Source organism: Ammospiza caudacuta, chromosome 6 (genome assembly GCF_027887145.1).
Source record: "Ammospiza caudacuta isolate bAmmCau1 chromosome 6, bAmmCau1.pri, whole genome shotgun sequence".
NCBI classification, from domain to species: domain Eukaryota; kingdom Metazoa; phylum Chordata; class Aves; order Passeriformes; family Passerellidae; genus Ammospiza; species Ammospiza caudacuta.
The window spans coordinates 1916775-1939865 of record NC_080598.1 but is presented as its reverse complement, the minus strand read 5'-3'; positions in this window follow the sequence as shown (position 1 = coordinate 1939865).

Sequence of the window (23091 nt, the reverse complement as noted above, 5' to 3'; positions counted from 1 at the left end):
CAAGGCAATGCCCAGTTTGCCACGTGGCTGTTTGAAAGCTGTGGTGGTCAGCTCTGCATGAAAAGCTGCGCACCAAATTGTGTCTGATGCTGCTCGGCACTGCACTGAAGGGTGAAATGCTGCACAGCACCAGCCTGCAGCAGTCACTGCTCTGCTCCTGGTGACAAGGACACAAACCTGGCTCAGGGACAGAGAGACAAAAGCTTGCAGTGATCTGCCTTGATTTGCATAAAGCTAAATACAATCCAGTACACATTTAGATATGGGCATGTTCTGACTCAATCAATTCCACCAAGCTGTTCTCCAGCGGAAATAAAAGCAAAATCTGGTCTGAATTTTGCATGTATTGTCTCTGCTGCTAGAAAATACAGGCACTGCCCATGGACAACTAGACTGTTGAAAGTTCTTGGCATGGCATTCCTCATTAAAGCAGTTAAATCTGCTGCCCTAATTTGTCTTTGATGGTTACATCACTTTGAGACAGCTGAGGACAAATCTCCCTTTCCCAGTGCTGCTGTTCCAAGCTGTTCAGGAGCACCAGCAGGCAACAAGCACCATGCTGTATCTCATATCAGACAAAGAGCTGAATACCTGCTTCTTAGCCACAACAAAAAATTGCAAATAATGGTAAAAACACAAAAAAAAATAGTGGTAAAAATTTAAACCTCCTATTTCTTTAAGAAAAATAGATATATGCTAAGGCTGTGCTCTCCCTCTTGTTGCACACACAGTATTTCTTTTCTACCTGCCATCACTGGTTTATTTCTTCCTGACTGGTGAGTCAAAGTTTGAAGCACAGCTTTCTGTTACTTGCCCCTCCATAGCTGCTGTCTTTTTTTTATGGGTTCCTTGCTGGGTACAGAAATTCTGCTTTACACTGTGGCAGTCATGCCACATCACATCTCACAGAGCACAGCTTGCTTGCTTTGCCATGGCTATTGCAGACAGCTAGCTAATATGGTGAGAAACACTGTGCCCCAAAATAAACTGCACATGAAATTGGTAGGACAGGGGCTGTGTGCAAGCACAGCCTAGAATTAAGTTTGCATACCACACTTGTAAATTAGCGGGACGAATAATCCTAGCTGGCTATTAAAAAGTATTGCTTTTTTGTTCCTAAACACCAGGGTTTTTTTCCTTTTAGTTTGTATCAAGAGCTTGACATTGCAGACTGTGAAGTTTAATAAAGCTGACCTTGAAAACAGTCACATTTATTTTTGAGTGTTAGTTTAGCTTCACACCCTGGAAGTGGCTTCCTGCCTTCCAGATTCTGCTGAGCACTGCATGACCAGCCATGCCTGAACTCACTGCACAGCTCCCTTCAGGCCACACTAGAACCACTCAGAGCCCATCTTGAAACACAAAATAATGAAATACATTGAAATACAACCCAGCTTGAAATACAAAAAGCCTCTGTTTTAGTAACCCACACCATCACTCCAGTCACCTCCACTAAACAGTGACCTCAGCGGCACCCCTGATCATTTTGTCTCAAGCTGCATCAAGGGAAATTTAGGTTGGATATTAGGAAGAAGTTTTTCACAGAAAGGGTGGCAAAGTTCTGGAATGTTCTGCCTGGGGAGGTGGTGGAGTCCCCATCCCTGGGTGTGTTTAACAAAGCCTGGATGTGGCACTGGGTGCCAGGGCTTGGTTGAGGGTTTGGGGTTGGGTTGGACTCCATGATCTTGAAGGTCTCTTCCAACCTGGTCATTCTGGGAATTCTGTGAGAATTCTGGGAATTTTGGGAATTGTTTAAAACAAGCCTGGATGTGGAACTGGGTGCCAGGGCTTGGTTGAGGTGTTGAGGATGGGTTGGACTACATGATCTATAAGGTCTCTCCCAACCTGGTCATTCTGGGAATTTTCAGAGTTGGCAGGCCAGCTCTCTGCAGCCAAACTTTCCTGTGATCTTCCTCAGCATGGGCTGGAGGGCATTTTTACTCCCTGTCAGGCTTCAGGCAGTGCTCCCACACATTTCCCACCCTTCTCTCCCAGGGAGGAGCATTTCCAAGTGGAGCTGCCTTGCTGAAGAGGTCTTTGCACGCCCCACACAGAGCAAGCCCAGCACAGCTCCCTTGCCAAGCTGTGAGAATTCTCCTCGTCACAGCAGCCTGGCAGGCTGGCACTGAGGGTGAAGGGGCTGCCCTGCTGACATCAACCCCTAACATCTCCAAGAAAACTCCCCAACAGCAGTGGCATTGCTATCTACAGTCATTTTGATAGGAAACTGTGAGGAAATGTGTGCAGCGTTCTGCAGGGAAATGTGGGGTCCTGTCAGTGCTGTTGCCACACCTGGGCTTGAGCAGCAGGTACAGCACTCAATCCAGGCACTAAATCACATCTCAGGCTTTCCCAGGCACTGAAGACGCTGGGCTGAGGACACTCAGACACAGACAATTCCCAAAGGTGGCTGTTCACACACACGACACTCCTGATCCCTGAGATCTGCAGGTAGCTGCAGACTCTGCACAGTTAAATTTTAGATAGCTGTGAAAGATTCTACAGCACACGACATTTAAGTTGATAATTCTTTCACATGAAACCCATTTCAACCTGGCTTACTTGGAAAGCATTTCTCCATGGTATAAAGTCACTTATTCACCACTCAAATGGACAATACCCACACCTCGTGTTTCACACCTGACATCACATTTAACCAGATTTTCAACTTCACTCTTTAATAGAATTGCTCCTGAAATGTATTAATGCAGCAAACCAGGATAGTTTACCTGTTTATGATGGAGAGATGAGCTGTTATCTCTTATTAAATGCACACTCTTGGCTTTTCCCAATTGCAACATTAAACAGGCTAACCTAAGCCTGAACTGAAGAATGAGGAGAAAGAAAATAGCTGAAAAATTATTAACATTGGAGGTACTATCTACTGGTGCTACAGAGGATATTATTAAAATAAACAGCAAGAAATCCCCATCACCACCAAATTCTCAGGGAACAATTACTGCATCTCCAATGAGAAGAAAGGAAATAACCATTAATGATTATGTTTTCTGTGCTAGATTCAAACACCTGTTGCTGCTTAAGGGATTTTTATTTGTTTTCATTGCACATAATGCTGGAACACATCTTGTGCAATAATACTGTTATGTCAGTGCTCTTGTAAAACCACAATTTCTTCTTGGACAGCTGCAGCATTTACACGGATTTATTAGATCCAAAAGTCCACATAATCACATCACCTGAATAAAAATTAGCCATCTGAAAGCTTTACATAACCACAGCATTTGTGGTCAGGCAGGATGGGGCAGGAGCTCATGCTGGAGTAAAAAAAATCTCAAAAATCGGACAGATTTTCAGCAGTGCTGAAACTGTTGAAGTTTCAACCAGAAAAAGCAGAAGCTGAATCTCTGTGTAACACCATGCTGGTCCCTTCCAAGGACACAAAGGGTAGAAATCCTGGCTCTCAGATTAATTTTTCTTTGCCTCATTATGACACACTCAGTCTTTGCTTGATCCTTACCCCAGGTAGGCCAGTATGAACTCATTTAAGTCCACTCAATTAAACAGAGAATTGCACAATTATGCCAGCTGATATTTCAGGGCTGTGATCCCTTATCAGAAGGGCTCTGCTAAACAGCAATTTATTTGGCTTAATAAAATGGAATGCTGTGCTATCCAGCACATTTTTGCCTGCCAGAATAATGCTTTCAAGCACCCAGGGGATGTAATTCTCCCTAGAAAGACAGGCTGAGAACAGTGAGATTCACAGCAGGTGTGAGAGCTCAGCTCCTCAGCACTGACAGCAAAACCTCAAACTGCACCCAACAGGCACAGAGCCAAGCTGGTGTCCTTCAGAGAGCTGGGGAGAGCACAGAAATCTGGGAAGAACAGCACAGAAATCTGGGAACAGCATGTTCCCACTCACCCCAACACACACCCACTGGGACTGGACATGAACAGCCACCACACCAAGAACAGCCAGGTTTTTTTGCCATTTTACAGCACCCATATAAACAATGCCAGCACTGCAGACAGCCCAGGAAAAAAAAGAGTTATTGAAGCTGGTAGACAACAATAAATAACAATCAGTGGGTACCAGCAGTCATGACATAATTTAATACAGGGCTGAAGGTGCTTTCAAAACCCAAAGTATTTATAGATAGCTGGGTAAAAACACTGACAACAAACAGCCATAGAACAAAAAAAAAGTTGGCATTTTCCAAACAGGATGGCCTTTTTCAAAAGCAAATGTATGGTGATTGCTTCAAAGCAGCTAGAATAACTGCTGAAGCTGATGTTTATAAAATCTAAACACAGTTGACACAAATGAAAAAACTCTGCTTTCAGTTACACATGCAGAGCCTCTGCAAAGAGCAGAATTTGTCCCCAAAGGAACATAGTGTTCCTGAGAAGGAAAGGACAGGACCTCAGAGGCAGACATAAGCTAATTGGACCCAGGTCTTTGAGTTCTAGAAGCTATACCCACTTCACTGTGCTGCTGCAGCATAAAAACAAAAAAAAAAAAAAACCAAAAACCCCACTATCGCACTTCTTAAAAACAATCAAGTCAAAAGAAAAGGTTATTTTAAAACAGAGCATCAACCTTGCCAGGAAAATCAAGGGGACAAACCATCAAAGAATGCCTAAAGATTCAGGTAAATATTGTAAATATTGGCATTTGTTTGGTGGCATATTGCCCCAGCTGCAGCCACACCCTTGAGACACAGCCAAGGGAGAAACTGCAAGGTGTTTGTAAGGAATAAATGAAAAAAACTTCATCCCATAAATTACAATCAGATTTCTGCCAGAGTGTGCAGTAAACAGCATCCATCTCCAAAAAGGCACTGGAGCACACACAGAAAGATGTGAAAGAGGAAGCAGGAGAGACAAGAGAGGAGTTCAAGTTAAGGTGACAAACAGTTCACGTGCATAAAAAAGTCAAAGACTTCACATCTTCCAGCTCCATCTATATTTTGTGGCTTCTTCACTGGTACTTTGGGCCAAATTCACCACTTCTCCAGAAATTAACTCTGTACTTTTATTCATACTTCAACACTGCATACCTTTTTCTTTATTCTCAAGTCATGCTTCAGCACTGCTCTCAGCTCTTTTCAATTACTGAAATCTTTGCTCATCAATTTTAAATGAGCTCAGGGAGCTCATATAAATAATTCTAAAATCCATCTTTCTGTTGTAAATTAGTATTGCAAGCATTCATTCATTCTTTCACCCATCCTACTACGTCACTAATCTTCTACCCAAGAATTTCCTGAATATTTTCCACTTTTGGTCTAAATTTAGAAGTTGTCCTCTGACACTCTTCAACATCCTATTTTTATCACCTTAGACACGAACACGAGCAGCAGCACTTAAAAACTGATCTCACCTTAACTTTTACTGAGTTGGCAAGAAAAATTCACATTATTCTCATTCACTTTTGGAGTAATTTAGGAATAACAACTCAACACTAACTCTCTGCAGTGTCACAGGCTGCAACTGTGAGCCTCAAAACATTCTTGTGAATTTAAAAGGTTTTGCTGAATCACCAGAGTTCCTTTCAAATTACCCTTTGATCTTCAAACCTGGGGGGAATTTTGAAGTCTAATTTTTTTCCTCAAATGCTTTTTCTGGTTGCCACAGCCACCTTGAACCCTGGGGAAGCACCTGGGTGCAGGGCTGGAGTAAACTGGGAGAAGCCACGAATGTGCCTCCTCACGTGGAGCCCAGCAGTGCCAAGCAGCCCCTCCAAGTGGCATTTTGGAACACCAGACAGGGCAAACTTTCATTTTCAACAGCCCACAGTGCTGCTGAGAGCATTGGAAGCTGCCCAGCCGTGTGTCCTGAAAAGCCATAATTAGTGTGATTGCTGCAGGGAAGGATGGCAGGGAGAAGCTTGGCACTCAGTGGTCATTCAAACACAAAGAGCCAAGGGACAGACACTGCTCCACCAGCTGCTTGGAGCAGGCCAGCACTGGGATGCCAACGAGCCCTGGCTTAGCTTGGGAAGAGCAGTGTGGATGAAGGAGGAATTGAGAATCTGACTCGATGTTCTTAGAAGGCTGATTTATTATTTTAGGTACTTATATTATTATATTAAAGAATGCTACACTAAACTACGCTAAAGAATAGAGAAAGGATACTTACAGAAGGCTTAAACAAGATAATTATGAAAAACTCGTGACTGACAACTCAGAGTCTGACACAGCCTGACTGTGATTGGTCAATAAGTAAAAACAATCCACATGTTGGATAAACAATCTCCAGCCACATTCCAAAGCAGCAAAACACAGGAGAAACAAATGAGATAATTGTTGTTTTCCTTTTTCTCTGAGGCCTCTCAGTTTCTCACAAGAAGAAATCCTGACGAAGGGATTTTTCCAGAAAATTTGACAGGGACAGAACAGCTCACCAAATGGAATTAAAAGGTGCAGAAAAGAGGAAGAATCTTCAATTTCCCGGCAGCATCCAGCCCTACATGAACTAGTCCTCAGCATTAAGGTCTCACTCAAGGAAATGACTGATAGAACACAACAGTGTTTGTAATAATAACATAAAGAATGTATAATTAATAAAGTCCAGCTCTCATACCTTATCAAATTATAACATCTCTTACTATAAATGCAGAGAGTGCCATATTTAAACCAATTGTCCAAAGATGACACAGTTCCATTCAAGAAAAAATGTTTGTGTTGAGCCTGTACTGCTTAACCCAGACTCAGCAATAATTTAAGGGGGGTACCTGCACAAAACAAACGTATTAAAGTGGTTCTTAAGCAACCAAGAACCATCAAGAGCCATTGTGCTCTAGCAGCACTCTGAACTGTTACCCTCTCCAGCTTGCACACACTTCAGAACAGAGATGGCTCTGTGGCTGAGCACAGTGAATTGCTCTTTTACCACTCATTGTGCATTTTCTCTCACAAGGCTACCTCAGCAGCACTTTGCAGCAAGTTCACTTTGTGAATTTCTTGTTTCTGGGGTCACCCTTCTTTATGCTGCCAGCTTCACCCCACAGACAGTGACTGGTATTTCTTACTCTACACGTGTGCAAAAATAAAGCCTGTTGATTGTCACAGACACATTTTATGAAAAATCCTTTTGCTAGGGTCTTTTCTCCTGAGAAGCTGAGAGGCCTCAGAAAGGAAACGTAAACAATGTTTATCTGCTGCTGTGGAATGCAACAGGTGCATCTTTGATTGGTCTCATGTGGTTGTTTTTAATTAATGGCCAATCACAGTCAGCTGGTTCAGACTCTCTGGTCAGTCACAAGATTTTATTATCATTCCATTCTTTTCCTTATTAGCCTTCTGATAAAATCCTTTCTTCTATTCTTTTAGTGTAGTTTTAATATATAATTTTCTTTTAATATATCATAAAAAAATAAATCAGCCTTCTGAAACATGGAATCAAGATTCTCATCTCTTCCCTCATCCTGAGACCCCTGCAAACACCACCACAATTGATTCCTATTGTATTTAATACTTTTCAATAAAAAGATGCCGCATAAAAAGGGTTGGAAGACAAACTGCAGTCCACATTTCCATGAATTAATGTTAATATACAGATTTTTTTGTTTTAAATAAAAAGTCTTCCAAAGTGCATGTTATGACAGACAGTGACTAAAGCAATCTCCATGATGCATGGAAATACACAAATATAACAGAAAACTGTTTTAAAAATATATTTTACACACACAAACTAACTCAAAATCCAGCATCAAGTGCTGCAGCACCACTTCCATTAAATGGAACTAAATTTCCAGAGAGGCAAAGAAGTTGTTCTGACTGAGACTGACCAACTGTAAACTATCCCTTATTATCAACTGGTGATTACTCTAACAATTAAAAAAATAACTATATACTAAGTCAAAACTGCATTAACAAATTAATGGGTTTTTTTAGTACTGATAGTTTGTATTTTTATTTATTTTTTACTGTTTCTCTCTACATTTTAGGCTGTTTTAATCTATTTAATAGAAAACTGTATTAATAGCTATTATTCTTATTGAATTTCTGCTTAAAAACAGCAACTCTTTCCTTCTACAAGTTATTTTGACATGTAAATTCTTATGAACTTCAGTACAAAACAGTATTATTGGGAATGTAATTTTCTATTTTGCAGCATTGGGTGAAGCAATTCAGTAAATTTAGAAACCATCCATAATAATAATGAACTACACATTTAAGCCATCTTGCATCATCATTTCCCAAGCAGAACACATTAGTGACTGATCACACTAATCACAATGTACTATAACTTGATAATGTTTTTCATAATTAGAATTATTTTGTCAGTTATTTTAGGCCAAGTATTTAAAACACAAAATTACAAATATTGCCACAACAAAAATACCAAAACCTCATGGGATTTTTTTCCCTCACTTCTCAGTAATGTAATTTTTCTTGTGCATTTGTATTTCTTCAGAGTCCTCTCAAGAATGGCACCATAGAATGAGAACTGGGAAAAAAAATTATTAAAACAAGAGTAGAAAGATGCTTTCTAGCTAGAAAAAAATTAGGAAGATACTGGATTCATTTTTATATCACAATCATTTTCCAAGTCCAATTTGAGCTATTCATTTTATATAGCATTCCACAATTGCTCTTGAAGCTATTTCTATTCTTCGACTGGAGATTTTGCTGCGCAGTTAAGTAAAAGACACCTGAATAAAGATTAGCAATGATATTCTCACAGGTTTAAAGTAAAAGAAACTAAATATACCCAATGTAATTTGTTCTCTGCTAAAATTACTCTTCCATGGTTAGTTACTGAGTTTTCTTATTAGGTCACATATACTTAAGAAGAGTGATATCCCACTAATTCCTGTTAGTGAAAGAAAGGGAATATTGCCTCTCCCTGTGCCAGGCCAGGGATCAGGAGAAACCCTGACCTGCAGCAACATCTCTGCCATGGTCACCTCTGAGCTACCCAGGGCAACTCTGCTAAAAATGCAGAGATGGAAACAGATGGGAACAGATCATCCCTCCAGAAACAGGGGTGGCTGTAACCAGTAATCATTTTGGATTGGGAAAAGTGTGGTGGTGTTTGAGGGTCCCCAGGACGAGGGAAGAGAATCTTGACTCCATGTTTCAAAAGGCTGATTTATTATTTTATGATATATATTATATGAAAAGAAAATTATATACTAAAACTACACTAAAAGAATAGAGAAAGGAGACATCAGGAGGCTGGACAAGAATGATAATAAAACCCCATGACTGACCAGAGTCCCAACACAGCTGGACCTGTGATTGGTCATCAAGCAGAAACAATCCACACGAGACCAGTCAAAGATGCACCTGTTTGTAAACCATCTCCAGACCACACTCCACAGCCACCAGATTGCTTACTTTTTTTTTCTGAGGCTCTTCAGCTTCTCAGGAGAAATATCCTAGCAAAAGGATTTTCATAAAATATGTCAGTGACAGAAGAGAAAGTTCTGGCTGAAGGAAAAGGGAGGATGACACAACTGGATCATCATTCATGGAGCCTGGATTTTCCTTTTTGCTTCCTTTTCTCAGGAAAATGCCTGCCAGTTACCTACTGGAGTCCTTTTGGGACAAATCACATTGCTGCCTCACATTCCTGGCTGTGACATGACAAACAAATCCCTTTAGTCTCACCTAAGAGGAGGCTGCCCTGTTCTCCCAGCATTGCCTGTACCTCAGGACCAGAGTCTCTGCAGCACAAAGCAGCAAGAGGAGGAGTGGATTTGGGAGGAACAGGTAGATCAGGTTCTGCAGAGCTCCTGCCTGCAGGACTCCCCCTCCTGTGCTCACAGACAAACCCTGCAAAAATGTCCCAGAGACTCAGAGAAATGGTTTGGGTTGAGGAAACTCTGCAAAAATGTCCCAGAGACTCAGAGAAATGGTTTGGGTTGGGGAAACTCTGCAAAAATGTCCCAGAGACTCAGAGAAATGGTTTGGGTTGGAAGGGAGCTTAAAGCTCACCTCGTTCCATCACCCGTTCACCCCAAAGCTCGTTCCATTCCATCACCCATTCCCCCCAAAGCTCATCCATTCCATCACCCATTCACCCCAAAGCTCTTTCCATTCCATCACCCATTCCCCCCAAAGCTCTTTCCATTCCATCACCCATTCACCCCAAAGCTCATCCATTCCATCACCCATTCACCCCAAAGCTCTTTCCATTCCATCACCCATTCACCCCAAAGCTCATCCATTCCATCACCCATTCACCCCAAAGCTCTTTCCATTCCAACACCCATTCCCCCCAAAGCTCTTTCCATTCCATCACCCATTCCCCCCAAAGCTCTTTCCATTCCATCACCCATTCCCCCCAAAGCTCATCCATTCCATCACCCATTCCCCCCAAAGCTCTTTCCATTCCATCACCCATTCCCCCCAAAGCTCATCCATTCCATCACCCATTCACCCCAAAGCTCTTTCCATTCCAACACCCATTCATGCCAAAGCTCATTCCATTCTGTCATGGTTTGACCTGGAAACAGGATTTCTGGGATGCTGTAGATAGGGCTAATGAGTGCTCAGATTTGAATATTGCCATCTGGCCCAACCACTGGGCATTGGATCCACCTCTGAGAACACAGGGTAAAAGCAGGGCTCTCCCCCTGGCAGTTTCTCTTTGGATTTCCGGCGGGAAGGAGTTGGGTCTCTCTCCCCCGTCCCAGTTGCTGGCTGGGCGGGGGGAGGGGAAAAGCCCTGCGGCCCGGCCCGGGAGAGGTAGGCCTGGCCCCCCCAAGGGTGGAAGGAAGAAGTAAAGAAATGCCGGGAAGCAATGGACAGCCTGTTTCCCCCCCCCCCCCCCCCCCCCTTGGAGACAGACAGAGAGAGAGTGCAGCCTGTGTTTGTGTGCCGTTACCTTGAAATTCAGTAAACATGTGCTGGCAGCAGGCAGCCCGGCTGAGGAGATGGGGGGGGTGCAGCCAGGAGTCCAAACACTTGGAGGAGTTTTTAACCCTTCTGGGACAATGAAAACTTCACAGAACATTAACCCTTCCTAGACGAGTGATGAAGGTCTGGACCAGAGAGAGAGAGAGTGAGAGATGTTGGAAGAATGGAGAAGATGGAGTGGCATTTTATGCTGGACTCTTTCGTGTAGCCATGGACAGAGCCATGTTTCCGTGAGATACAGAGACTGAGTCCAGGGGGAGAAATGTCCCAGAGCCAAAGAAGATTCAGTGTGGGTACCCCTCGGCCCCAGGGGGTATATAAAATATGGGGGGGACAGATGTCCCAAAGGTGAGATACTGTGCTTTTCTGGAACTGGGCAAAGCATCCTTAAAAAGACAACCCTGGAAGCAGCCCTGATTCTTGTTCGGTGGTGAGAGCACCGGAACAAGGACGGAAAAGGCCACCACGACACACGGAAGGACTCCCTCTCCTCTTGAGGAACTGAAAGTTGAGCATTCTAAAGGGTGGTGCTGGACCCAGAATTAGTGATTTTGGAAGATGTATCGTATTGGGAATTTAGGGGGGAGGAGGAAGAGAGTGTTTTTGTGAGGTTTTCATTTTCCTTGTGTTTTTCTTTTTCTTTTGTGAGTAGTTTAGTAATTGTTTTTGTAGTTTAGTTAATAAACTTTTCTTTTTTTTTCATGTGAGAGCCTGCTTTGTTTTTTCCTGGTCAAAATCTCACAGCAGACACCAGAGAAAGTGTATTTTCATGGGGGCATTTGGCCTTGTGCCAGTGTCAAACCTTGACACATTCCAACACCCATTCCCTCCAAAGCTCATTCCATTCCAACATCCATTCCCTCCAAAGCTCATTCATTCCATCACCCTGCCATGGGCAGGGACACCTTCCAGCAGAGCCTACCCAGAGCCCTATCCACCCTGGCCTTGGCCATGAGCAGAGGGTCCAGGGGCAGCCACAGCTGCTCAGGGCACCTTCTGAGTGCCTCAGCAGCTCCTGGCACAGCTGCTGCAATGCAAGGTTGGCTGCAAGGAGCACCAGAGCCCTGGCACAAATGCATGGCTTTGTCGCTCACGGCTCTTCTGGGCCCAGGAAATTTAAAAGTAGCTCCACATCCATCTGACAAGGTGACTGGTACCAAGATGACCCTGAGGTGTTGGAAAGTCTCTTTTTCCCAGCCCTGACACCAAAGAAGTTGAGATTCCTCAGTTCTGGTTCTCAAGGTTGTTTATTTTCTCTTATCAAATATATTGTCTTTCTGACCCACTGAGATCTGTCTAGTAGGTCGGGTTGAGGCACACTGACTGCTCTCAGGGCAGTGTTATCTTTTTATACTAAAAACTACATGTATGTTATTTACAATAATTTTCCAATACCTATCACCTATGTTAGACAGTGAGTTTCTACCCTAAACCAATCCAAAAGTGCCAACATCACAGCAGAAGATGGAGAACAAGAAGGAGAAGGAGAAAGGCAGGACACACCCAGATTCCTCCATCTTGCCTCTCAAACCCCCATTCTAAATCCCCAAAATTCCACTTTTCCACCCTGTGGTAAATTCACTATCATTCTATTCAAACCCTTGTGGCCTGTAACTCGTCACACAAGGTTGGTAATTGTTTCCAGGGGCTAAAATCAAAGGCACAGGTGTTTGTGACTCTGTGCCAAGGTCTCTGAGCCCCTGCCAGGGTCTCCAATCACCCAGGGCAGCCAGAGGGATGTCCTGGGTCCTGACACACATCCTCTTCAAAGACTGTACATAATACACACTATTCTTTAGATGATAAAAAGAGAGCGAGATTATGAATGGAACCTCCTGGATATTATCTAAGCCACTATTTTTTTCATAACTTGATGTACAGCACCATTTAATGTTTTATGTTGATAAAAGGCCAGTTCACCAAGAGGTTCTCAGTGAATTGCAATCACATCAAAACACTGACATCTCAAAATGAAGATCAGATCACTTACTTGTAGGAAATAAAGCTCTGAAAACAAACTCTGCATTTATAAAATAAATGGAAAAATTCACCGTGAATTTAGCAAGAGCAAAAGTATTTAGAAAGTAAGATGAGAAACCACAGAGCCTTAACTACAGCATTAAAAAGAAGCTCTTTCTTCGTTTAATACAATACCTCCTTTGTATAGGCTGAAAACATAAAATATTACTGGTTATATAAATCTCAAGCAGAAGTAACTGTAGGTGGCTTGGAACAAGTAAATGCTGTATTTATACAAGTGCAGCACTCTGCAAGCAATATTAGTCAGCCATTGAGCAGGTTCCCTGAGCTCCAGTACACTGAATATGTGCATAATTAGGGCTTGTTTGCGTGACATCTGGTGGGGAAATAATATCACATCTGATATGAGAGATACAAAAACATTTTCATAAAACAAAAACTCGCAGCGGAACAGGACTGTGATGTTCCTTTTGATAACAAGCAGCCTCACATCAACAGAACCCAATCATCCTACAATATCAACTGTATCAGCTCTCCAGAACACAAAACAAGTCAGGGTGCAATTAGACACAATTTGCCAAGATTGGCAAAACTCGATTTCCTTCATCTCCTTGGGTCCACACAAAATGGAACTCAGGTAATGTCAAATGCAGGCAGATGGCTGCTGTTGAGTAAATCCATTTATCATTCAAAGACCTTACTGAGCAGCCCAAATTCTCCCTTGCTTAGAGGCATTTTATATATGCACAGTCCTCATAAATCTGCCCATGAGCTGTGCTGTACACATTATCCTGCAGAATAATGCCTGTGGAGCAAAGTCTGCTCCTTCTGGGTGCTATTGGATTGGAATTGGGTAAAAACCCCATTGTCTGCAACATTCTCAACAACAGCAAGAAAACAAAAAGCGAATCCAAATGAAAATGAATTTAAAGGGGGAGGATTTGAAGAGAGTTGCACTGGACTCTAAAATCTCTATTCATGTGACCGTGTTCACAGGGGTCTCAGGTTGAGGGAAGAGACGAGGATCTGACTGCATGTTTCAGAGAGCTTGATTTATTATTTTATGATATCTATTACATTAAAACTATACTAAAAGAACAGAAGAAAAGATTTCTTCAGAAGGCTGCCTAAGAATAGAAAAAGAAGAAATGAAAACAAAAGTCTATGGCTTGGACAGACAGTCCGAGCCAGCTGGACTGTGATTGGCCATTAATTAGAAACAACCACATGAACCAATCACAGATGCACCTGTTGCATTCCACAGCAGCAGATAATCAACACTTACATTTTGTTCCTGAAACCTCTCAGTTTCTCAGGAGGAAAAATCCTAAGGAAAGGATTTTTCATAAAAGATGTCTGTGACATATTCATTGCTTGCATTAAATCAAGAGGAATGTTCAGTGATCACACAAATACCCCTCCCTGTGCTCTTGGCAGGGCTGTTCCAAGTCCTGAGCAAATTTGTTCAGAACTGGCTCAAATACCAGAGCACTGTGCCATGTGTTGTGCCACACTGACATCCCCATTTTACTCATTTTATAATTACATTATACACATTAACACACCCCCTGTAACTTCTGCATTACTGACCACCTCTTTCTCCCAAACACAAAGGTTACCTTAATATAGCTCAAAATTCAAATCAGGAGCAGGAACAGAAATGAGGCCAAACTCAAAAACAGGAATCCTACACATCTGTGGTTCTGATTTTTCAGGTTCTGCAAAATACTGCAGGTTTTGATGCCTTCATAAACAGAGATCTTCATCCTGCAGAGCGCCATGCCCTGCTTGGGGCCTGTGCATATACAACATAATTTAAGCAGTTGAATAATTGTTTAGATTTCTCTTTTTTTAGCATGGAAAGCCTGTATGAAGTGGGGATGACAACACCTTTCTGAACATTTCTGTCCTAAATATTTATTTGGGCAACAACATCTAGTAAAAACAAAGATCATGATCCACCTCAAGTGGATTCAGGCAAGAGCACTCTCTGTAAATCCAGCAGAAAAAGAGATGTCTGAACATTGAGAAAGAACAAAATACAGCTGCTCCACAATCTGAAACACTGTGGGTAACTGCAAAGTAATTCCTGTGCAGCTCTCCTGAATCCTGGGATTTAAAAGCACTTTTCCCAAGTGTGTGAAACTCATTATCAATGGGAAAAACTATAGCTGCTGCTACTCACAGACCTGCAGCAGGGCAACAGCACACAGGCACAGAGAAATAGGAAATGCAGAATTTGAGCCCCAGGCACAGAGTATTAGGAAATGCTTATAATGTAAATACAAATTTTTGGGTGGCTTTGTTTAGGAGATAATCATTATTTTATTTTATAATGCCCTTCACTTTTCTGTGCATTTACCAACATTTCTTTTGATATCCCTTCACTGCCTGAGTTTTCTGACCAGCTGACCTATTTTAACTATGTAGTTTAAATCAAACTTCAGGCTTGAACTACCTGATAAAAATGCTTTTAGAAATTATGTTATCAAGTTCTTAGTGCATCAAGTGGTATAAAATCTGCTATCACAGGATGGTTTGGCTTGGAATGGGCAGTGAAGACCATCCAGCTCCAACCCCCCTTCCATGGGTGGGTATCATCACCAGACCAGGCTGCTCAGAACACCCCAGGGATGGAGCACCCACAGCTTTTCTGGACTCCCCTGTTCCATAGAGCTGCTGGTTTTGCTTTTTTCCCAGCTCCAAAGGGCATCCCAGAGCAGCTTTTCCATTCCCAGGACGTGAGACTTGCCCCAAGGACCGAGCACCGCTGACACATCAAGCTGTGCAGCCCACAGGACATGAGCTGCCTCCTGGAGAAACAGCTCCAGATGGGGAAAAAAGCTTTTAATCCTTGACCATGGAAAGAAATACCAGTCCCTAGAAAGAGGAAGGCTCAAGATACAAGAGTTTGAAGGCTGGAGAAGATGCAATAATCAGTCTGCCTTTGGAGGCAGCCAACCTCTCTAATTAACATAACATCCTTACCAGCGGTTACTGAAAATAACAACAAAACTCTCTGCTCACTGAATTTATGAAGTTTTCTGTCATTTGGATTCAGTTCCTGCATCTTCTTGGACTCATTAACACCAAAGAGCCACAAAAACTAAGCGCTCATCACAGAAAAAGGCTCCTGAGAATGCTCACAGCACTGCATCAAACACTGGGTGTTCAAAAAAAACCAAATATAAAGCTGAAGGAAGGCATTGCAATATATTGATTGCATTTTTCATTTAAATCTTTTATTCTACAGAATCTGGGGTGGATGTTCTCCTTCACCTTCATATTTTTATTGCTTATGATTGCTCCTTTCTGGGATTGCCAGTGGGCTGCAGAGGTGGTGAGGGCGACTGAGGCCTCTGGGAAGAAGCAAGCCCTAGGAAATAGATGGGGTTTTGCTTTGTGATCCTCAGAACCCAAAACTTGGTGTTTGGTGCTCTGGAAATCGTGTTTCAGTCTGCAGGCGTGGATGGTCCCATGAAAACAGCTTGGGCATTCTGCTTCCCAAATATGTGCAGCTTCCCATCTGTGTGCATAAATACTGGGAAAAACCACTCTGGCATTCCAGGTCCAATCCCCATTTTAACAACATATTCCACTGTCAGAAGTTCAGCCCAGGCCACGTGGGCTCATCTCCCACCTTCAGCACACACACCAAGGGAAGGCATCACTATGAGCTTTTTTTTTTTTTTTTTAAAGTAATTTAGTTCACACCAGGCTAATTTTCAGACACCTCTTCAAATATTTCAACCCTTATAAAATGATGGTACGGACCTCAGATACTTTAATACGTACAAGACACAAATTCAGACATGCAGGCATTTTGCTGTGTTTGCTAAATACCAACATCTGCTCCAGCTCCAACAATGACACTGCTGCAGGAACAGGAAAAAAAACCACTAATCATCTTAATTAAGAGATTAGGAAATACTGCATGTAATGCTCTAGCACCTTTCTGGATGCCAGTCCAAATCAGAACATCATTAGTTAGTTCCCAGCACCTTCTTTGGAACCCATACATCCAACAGCCAAAAAAAAGCCTTGCTCTTGAAAATCCATGAAAATGTTCTGTATCAGCACAGATAGGAAGGAAGGAAGCTGCCTGAAAAAAGCAAGTGGTACCACAACTTAGGAGAAATGATTGTAGATGTACTGGCAGCAGTAAAACACTGAGGAAACATGACCTAGGCACGATTCAGAAACCAAATAACAAGAGCAGCAAAAAGCTTAACAATGGGTCAGTACTCACAGCTCTGAAAAATGCACATTTTCAGCTTTGGATGGAGCAACACAAGGCTTGAGGTACAACAGCACCTGAGCAGAGCTGCTGGCTGTGGTTAATGCAAGGGTTTTGTCAGGGCTCAAACTGGCTGGAATGCCCCTGCCCAGCTCACCTGCAGCCCATCTCACCCAGAATGGCCTTGCCCAGCTCACCTGGAGCCCATCTCACCTGCCCAGCTCACCTGGAGCCCATCTCACCCAGAATGGCCTTGCCCAGCCTCACCTGGAGCCCATCTCACCCAGAATGGCCCTGCCCAGCTCACCTGGAGCCCATCTCACCCAGAATGGCCCTGCCCAGCTCACCTGGAGCCCATCTCACCCAGAATGACCCTGCCCAGCTCACCTGGAGCCCATCTCACCCAGAATGGCCTTGCCCAGCTCACCTGGAGCCCATCTCACCTGCCCAGCTCACCTGGAGCCCATCTCACCCAGAATGGCCCTGCCCAGCTCACCTGGAGCCCATCTCACCCAGAATGGCCCTGCCCAGCTCACCTGGAGCCCATCTCACCTGCCCAGCTCACCTGGAGCCCATCTCACCCAGAATGACCCTGCCCAGCTCACCTGGAGCCCATCTCACCCAGAATGGCCTTGCCCAGCTCACCTGGAGCCCATCTCACCTGCCCAGCTCACCTGGAGCCCATCTCACCTGCCCAGCTCACCTGGAGCCCATCTCACCCAGAATGGCCTTGCCCAGCTCACCTGGAGCCCATCTCACCCAGAATGACCCTGCCCAGCCTCACCTGGAGCCCATCTCACCTGCCCAGCTCACCTGGAGCCCATCTCACCTGCCCAGCTCACCTGGAGCCCATCTCACCTGCCCAGCTCACCTGGAGCCCATCTCACCCAGAATGGCCCTGCCCAGCTCACCTGGAGCCCTTTTCACCCTGCTCATGCTGTAGGACACTGCTGAGGTCCCATCCCTGTGGGATCCCATCAGCTCCTGCCTTTCCCAGCCCTGGCTGCTCCCAAACAAACACATTTCTTTCACCACCTCAAATTGCCATTGCTGTTCTGGCATCAGGAGAACCTTTTTACAGCATAGAGCAGAGGTCAGAAGGATTAAGGAGCATTTCTTTGGGCAATCCTATAGTGGAAGATGCCTGGCTAATTAGGGGAACCTATTAAATCCCATCTGTTGTTTCATTTGGCAGTGCAACCAGGACTGTGCTTGGAAACCTTGTGGGTTTCCATGCTTGCTTCTATTAGGTATAATTCAAAATACAGAATAGCACAGAAACCAAAATAATAGCTGAAATATGGTTTGTTCTCTCCTCTCAAGAGACACAAATCAGTCCAACCATCAGAAATTTTCAGAAGTAGGTAGTGGTCTGAATGCCCTTATTTCTGGGTGCCCAAAAATAAGACCATTTAAAAAGCACTTTTTCTGCATGAATTCAAAAGTAAATCTGCTTACAGCCTTTGGCTGCATTTGGCTTAGGAACTGAGTTGTCCAGCACCAGCAATCAACTCTGGCAACATTGTCTTGTAAAATAGGGCAAAGAGCAGCAAATTATTACAATTTCTACTTGCTCACATTTTCTACATATTTCAAAGACATAAAAATGCTTATCCTCCATTAAATTCTGAGAAGCAGAAAATATTGTACCAGCCACACAAAACCAGTTTTACCTTCCAACCTATGAAATAATCCTATCATTTTTTAGGGATGTTCACAAGTAAAAGGCACCAAAATAACAATTTCTTCTTGCAGATCCTCAGAAGAATTCAACTTTGTTCCTCTCATTTACTCAGATCCTTATAACATTTTTGTCCTTAGTTTTGAGATCTAGGAGTCCTGAATAAATAACATTGCTTACAAATAGCTAACAGAAATAAACATACACAGAAATAAATGCTGGAGTATAAATTGCCGTACAATTCCTCTACTGCACTCTCTGCAGCAGGATAGATTCTTGCTAAAGTAACATTTATCTGAGCCTGTCATCTGGCACAGAATAAAACACAATTATGCCCTTTAAACATTGAATTAAAAATATTTTCTATTTCTTCCCTGTGATCAAACCATATTTTCCTTCTCTGTGTGTATCTGCAGCTTATATTTAAGAAAGACTTGAACAGAAAAATATTATTCCTTAGCTTCTTAACCTGAAAATATGCAAGAAGATATCTGCTTTAAAATAATGTCTTGCCATTTTGAATGCAAAGAGGGATCATCTTCCCTCATGCTTGAGACCTGAAAAATAAATTCTTAAATTCCTAAGGAATTCAGGGCAAGTTGAGGGCATCTTTAAAATACAGACCCACTAATGAAACAAAGGTGTTTAACCTGAAATACACAGTGTGGGGAACGTGTAGCTTGCATGTGATTGTATTTTTTTCCAAAGCACATCATGGGAGCATCCCTCCTCTACTGCAAAATTCTGCACCAAAATCATACCAACATAAACACAAACAAGCACAATGAATTTTCTCCTTGGCTCTCCTGCATGGCAGGGCCAGCACTGCCTACTATTGACACAAGAAACCCTGCAAGGCATTGGAGCCCAAGGCAGCACACCTGAAACCCAAAGAGAAGGACAGGAGTGATGCTGAGCAGGTCTCAGCTGGTTTTCTGAATGGAAAATTACCATTCATGTCCAGGAGGACAGTTCCACATTCAGCATATATCACCCCTTTATAATAGGTGTTAGGACTAAGTAACTAATAAAAATAATGTTAAAAAAAAAAAAATAAACATACAAAAAATCCCAACCACAAGAAAAAAAACCACCCAAACTTATTTTATTCTGATTGCTAAGAACAGAAGAAAAGCATGTATCTAAAATTAAAGATGCCTTTGACATAGCTCACTGACTCCATCCATCCTCCTCCCTTACTCTGAACACAAATGCCCTAGGAGCAAGAGATTAAAAACAGAGACCAAAATCTCTCTTGAATATGTTCTGTCCCTTCCTACACTCCTTTGTGCAACATCTGTAAAACCTCCTCCACCACAGTGTCTTTTTTGACCTTAAGAAAATCACTTGTTCCTCAATGCAGAGGAAGCATTTCACAGCCCAGCTTCTTTTGAAATGAATGGGATTCAGGTACTGAAAAGCACATTTTGTGAAGGCAGATGTGAGACCTTTTACAGATTAGGAACTGGCAAACTGGAATCTTTGAGGCCTCCCTGTCTGGGAAGGCTGCAAGGTATTGCCAAGCAAAAAATCCAAATTTTGCACTCAGCAGGATACTTGTGTTAGGAGTGATCCCTTGTGCAGGCTGCCCTAGAGCAGGGGCTGGACAGAGCTGCAGAATAAAGCAGGGATTGATTCAAAGCATCTCCTCCATGGATCCACCTTGGGCAGCACCAGAGCCCAGCCAGGGCTGCACCCAAGATGACCCAAAATGGCCCCAAAATGCACGAGCGCTGCCGGGCTCTCTCCCTGGGATCAGTTCTGCTCCATTTGCACCTTGCAGTTCATTGTCCCATTGCAGCTTTAGCCCAGGCACTCCCAGCCTGCTTGTTTTTCTCTCTGCAGCCCACGGGGTTTGTGCTCTGGGGCTGAGATTGGCATCATTTGTCCTTGGTGCCCAGCTGGAGCAGGAATTGTTTTGTCTCCCTGCTCTGTGCACAGAGCTCACCATCCCTGAATGTGAAGCCCAGACCCACACACTAAAGCAGCACAGAATGGGAAAATATAAAAGCTGAAACCCGAGGCATCATTTGCTCCCATGGATTTACCAGACAGGCTGAAAACCTCCAGGAGCCCGTGGCAGCTCAGCACAGGGAGAACCTTCCCATGGCCCAGCTGAGCCCAGGGAGCCTGGGAGAGCAACAGGGCACGGACCCCTCCCTGGAGCTGCAGACCAGTTCACCCAGTGTGCCCCCAGCTTGGTTTTACTGGCAGCACCATAAATGCACAAATGGAGGGCATTAAAGGAGTTTTTTACTTACTTTCCCTCAATTTGTGTGTTTTATGAGCTTTTTTTTCCTGTGATGTAAGCTTTCTCTTCTTGCCGTCTTATATACTTATGTATTTCTTTTCCAAAGGGCCTGTTGCAGAAAAAGGGCTCAAGGCACATTATAATTATATAGAAAAGGATTAAAAATAAGAATTAATTCAACCATCTCAGTATATAATTCTTTAATGATTTTTCCTTCAGAATGTGGAATCCTGAAGACACAGTAAGCATGGCAGGGATATGGGGAGTTCCTGGGTTTCAGGTACAAAACATTTATGCACTTTAACCCAGAATTTATCTGCCAATCACTTTTTCCACATTAGATGGTCCCTGTGGAAATTAAAGATGCTCATTCTTACAAAAGTGCCAACTTCTCTATAAGTATTTGTTTCAAATGGAGGTGCAAAAATATGATAAATCTGTCAACTAGACCTTATTCTCTGCAAAATCTGATGCATGTAATCATTCAGCTATAGCAAGAGGAAAGTGTATACCCTGCCCCATGTCTACTGAAGTTATTCTGTTATTTAGGTTATTTAAAGATAAGAAAAATACATAACTTACACGCTGGATGCCATAGTTGGGGAGGTTTCAATACTTGTTTTTATTTCTTACTGTCTCATGCAGATTAATTAAATGTTTAAAAAATGTTTATTTATTTAATAAATTTAAGTAAGTTTTAATCTATGTAATAAATGTAAAGTATTTATAACTGGGCTGAATGACAGTAAAAAGTAATAAAGAACCAGTAAAAAATAGAGGAAGCCAGCAACACAATGGATAAATTATATTTAATTTGAGTATTATCTATAAATTTAAAGATTATGCTAAAAATTTATTGGTATTCAGCATGAGTTTTATGCATCCAGGATGACCAGAAAGACAGATTTCATTTTTCAATGCTGTGCAAGAAAGACTTTTCAGGAACTAGCTACAAATGGAACAGACTTTCTGATATTTAGCTGGTTTCCCATAGCACATTTATCCTACACTTATGCATAAATATGAAGTACCTCATGTTCTTGGGCAGCTCAGCACTGAATTTTCAAATCCCAAGTCAAATGACTCTCAACACCTGACAGCAAACTTGACAGCAATGTTCCATGTCAGGAGTTACACTCCAACACCCTTCCTTCAAGGTTATGGCCTGATCCCAAACTCTTTCCACGCCAGCACTATGAAAACCATTGTCACATTCCAAAGCTTTACAGGCTGAAAACACGCTCAAATCCCAGTTTTATGACCACAAGGATGCCTATCAGCATCCCCAAACACCAAGGACACTATTTTCATGATCACATTGGGGATTTTTATCCCCTGGATCTCCCAGATTTATTCTGCATTACACGAACACCACAGAGGTGGATTCCACACATGAAAAGCTATGTAAGCAGAAGAATTTTCCTTCAAAATAAAAAAAAAATTATATTTTCCTTCAAATACAAACAAATTGCATTTTCCATCAAATGGAATTAGCCTCTTGTGGAATCAATTCAGAAATCGTAACTGAACACTAAAAACTTTCACTCTAATTGGGTTACACATTTCTTCTGGCATCAAGTTCAGCATCCAGGCTGATGTTTTCAAGGAACCAATGTAACATCAAAAATGTAATAAAGAAAAAAAATATGGATCTTATTAAATTAAAGCCAGCCATTAAATCCAGTGCTTCAGCTGGCAAAACTCTCTCCTTATGAGTCTGGCCTTGGCACTTAAGAGATCTATAAAAATACCTAGGAAATTCTTTAAATGAATGCCAGCACACTGTTAACTATCAGACTATATTTGAAATCGGATTTGGTGCTGCTGTGTTTCCATGAATTCCAATGGAACTCCTCCAAATTTTTTCACCACTGCAAGCAAACCTGAAATATCTCATTTTGCATTATTTTTAGCTGAAATGTATGTCAATGTGAAATCATTTGAACTACATTAGTAGAACTAAAATGATCCCCAGTGTAAATCCATTCACATCAGCTACATCAGGAATGCATTTCACCACTAGAATTTAAAAATGTAAAATGCCCAAATCACAATAAAATTATTTTTCTGAGAGGTGTCAGTATCACTAGGAAAGATCTGACAGAATCAG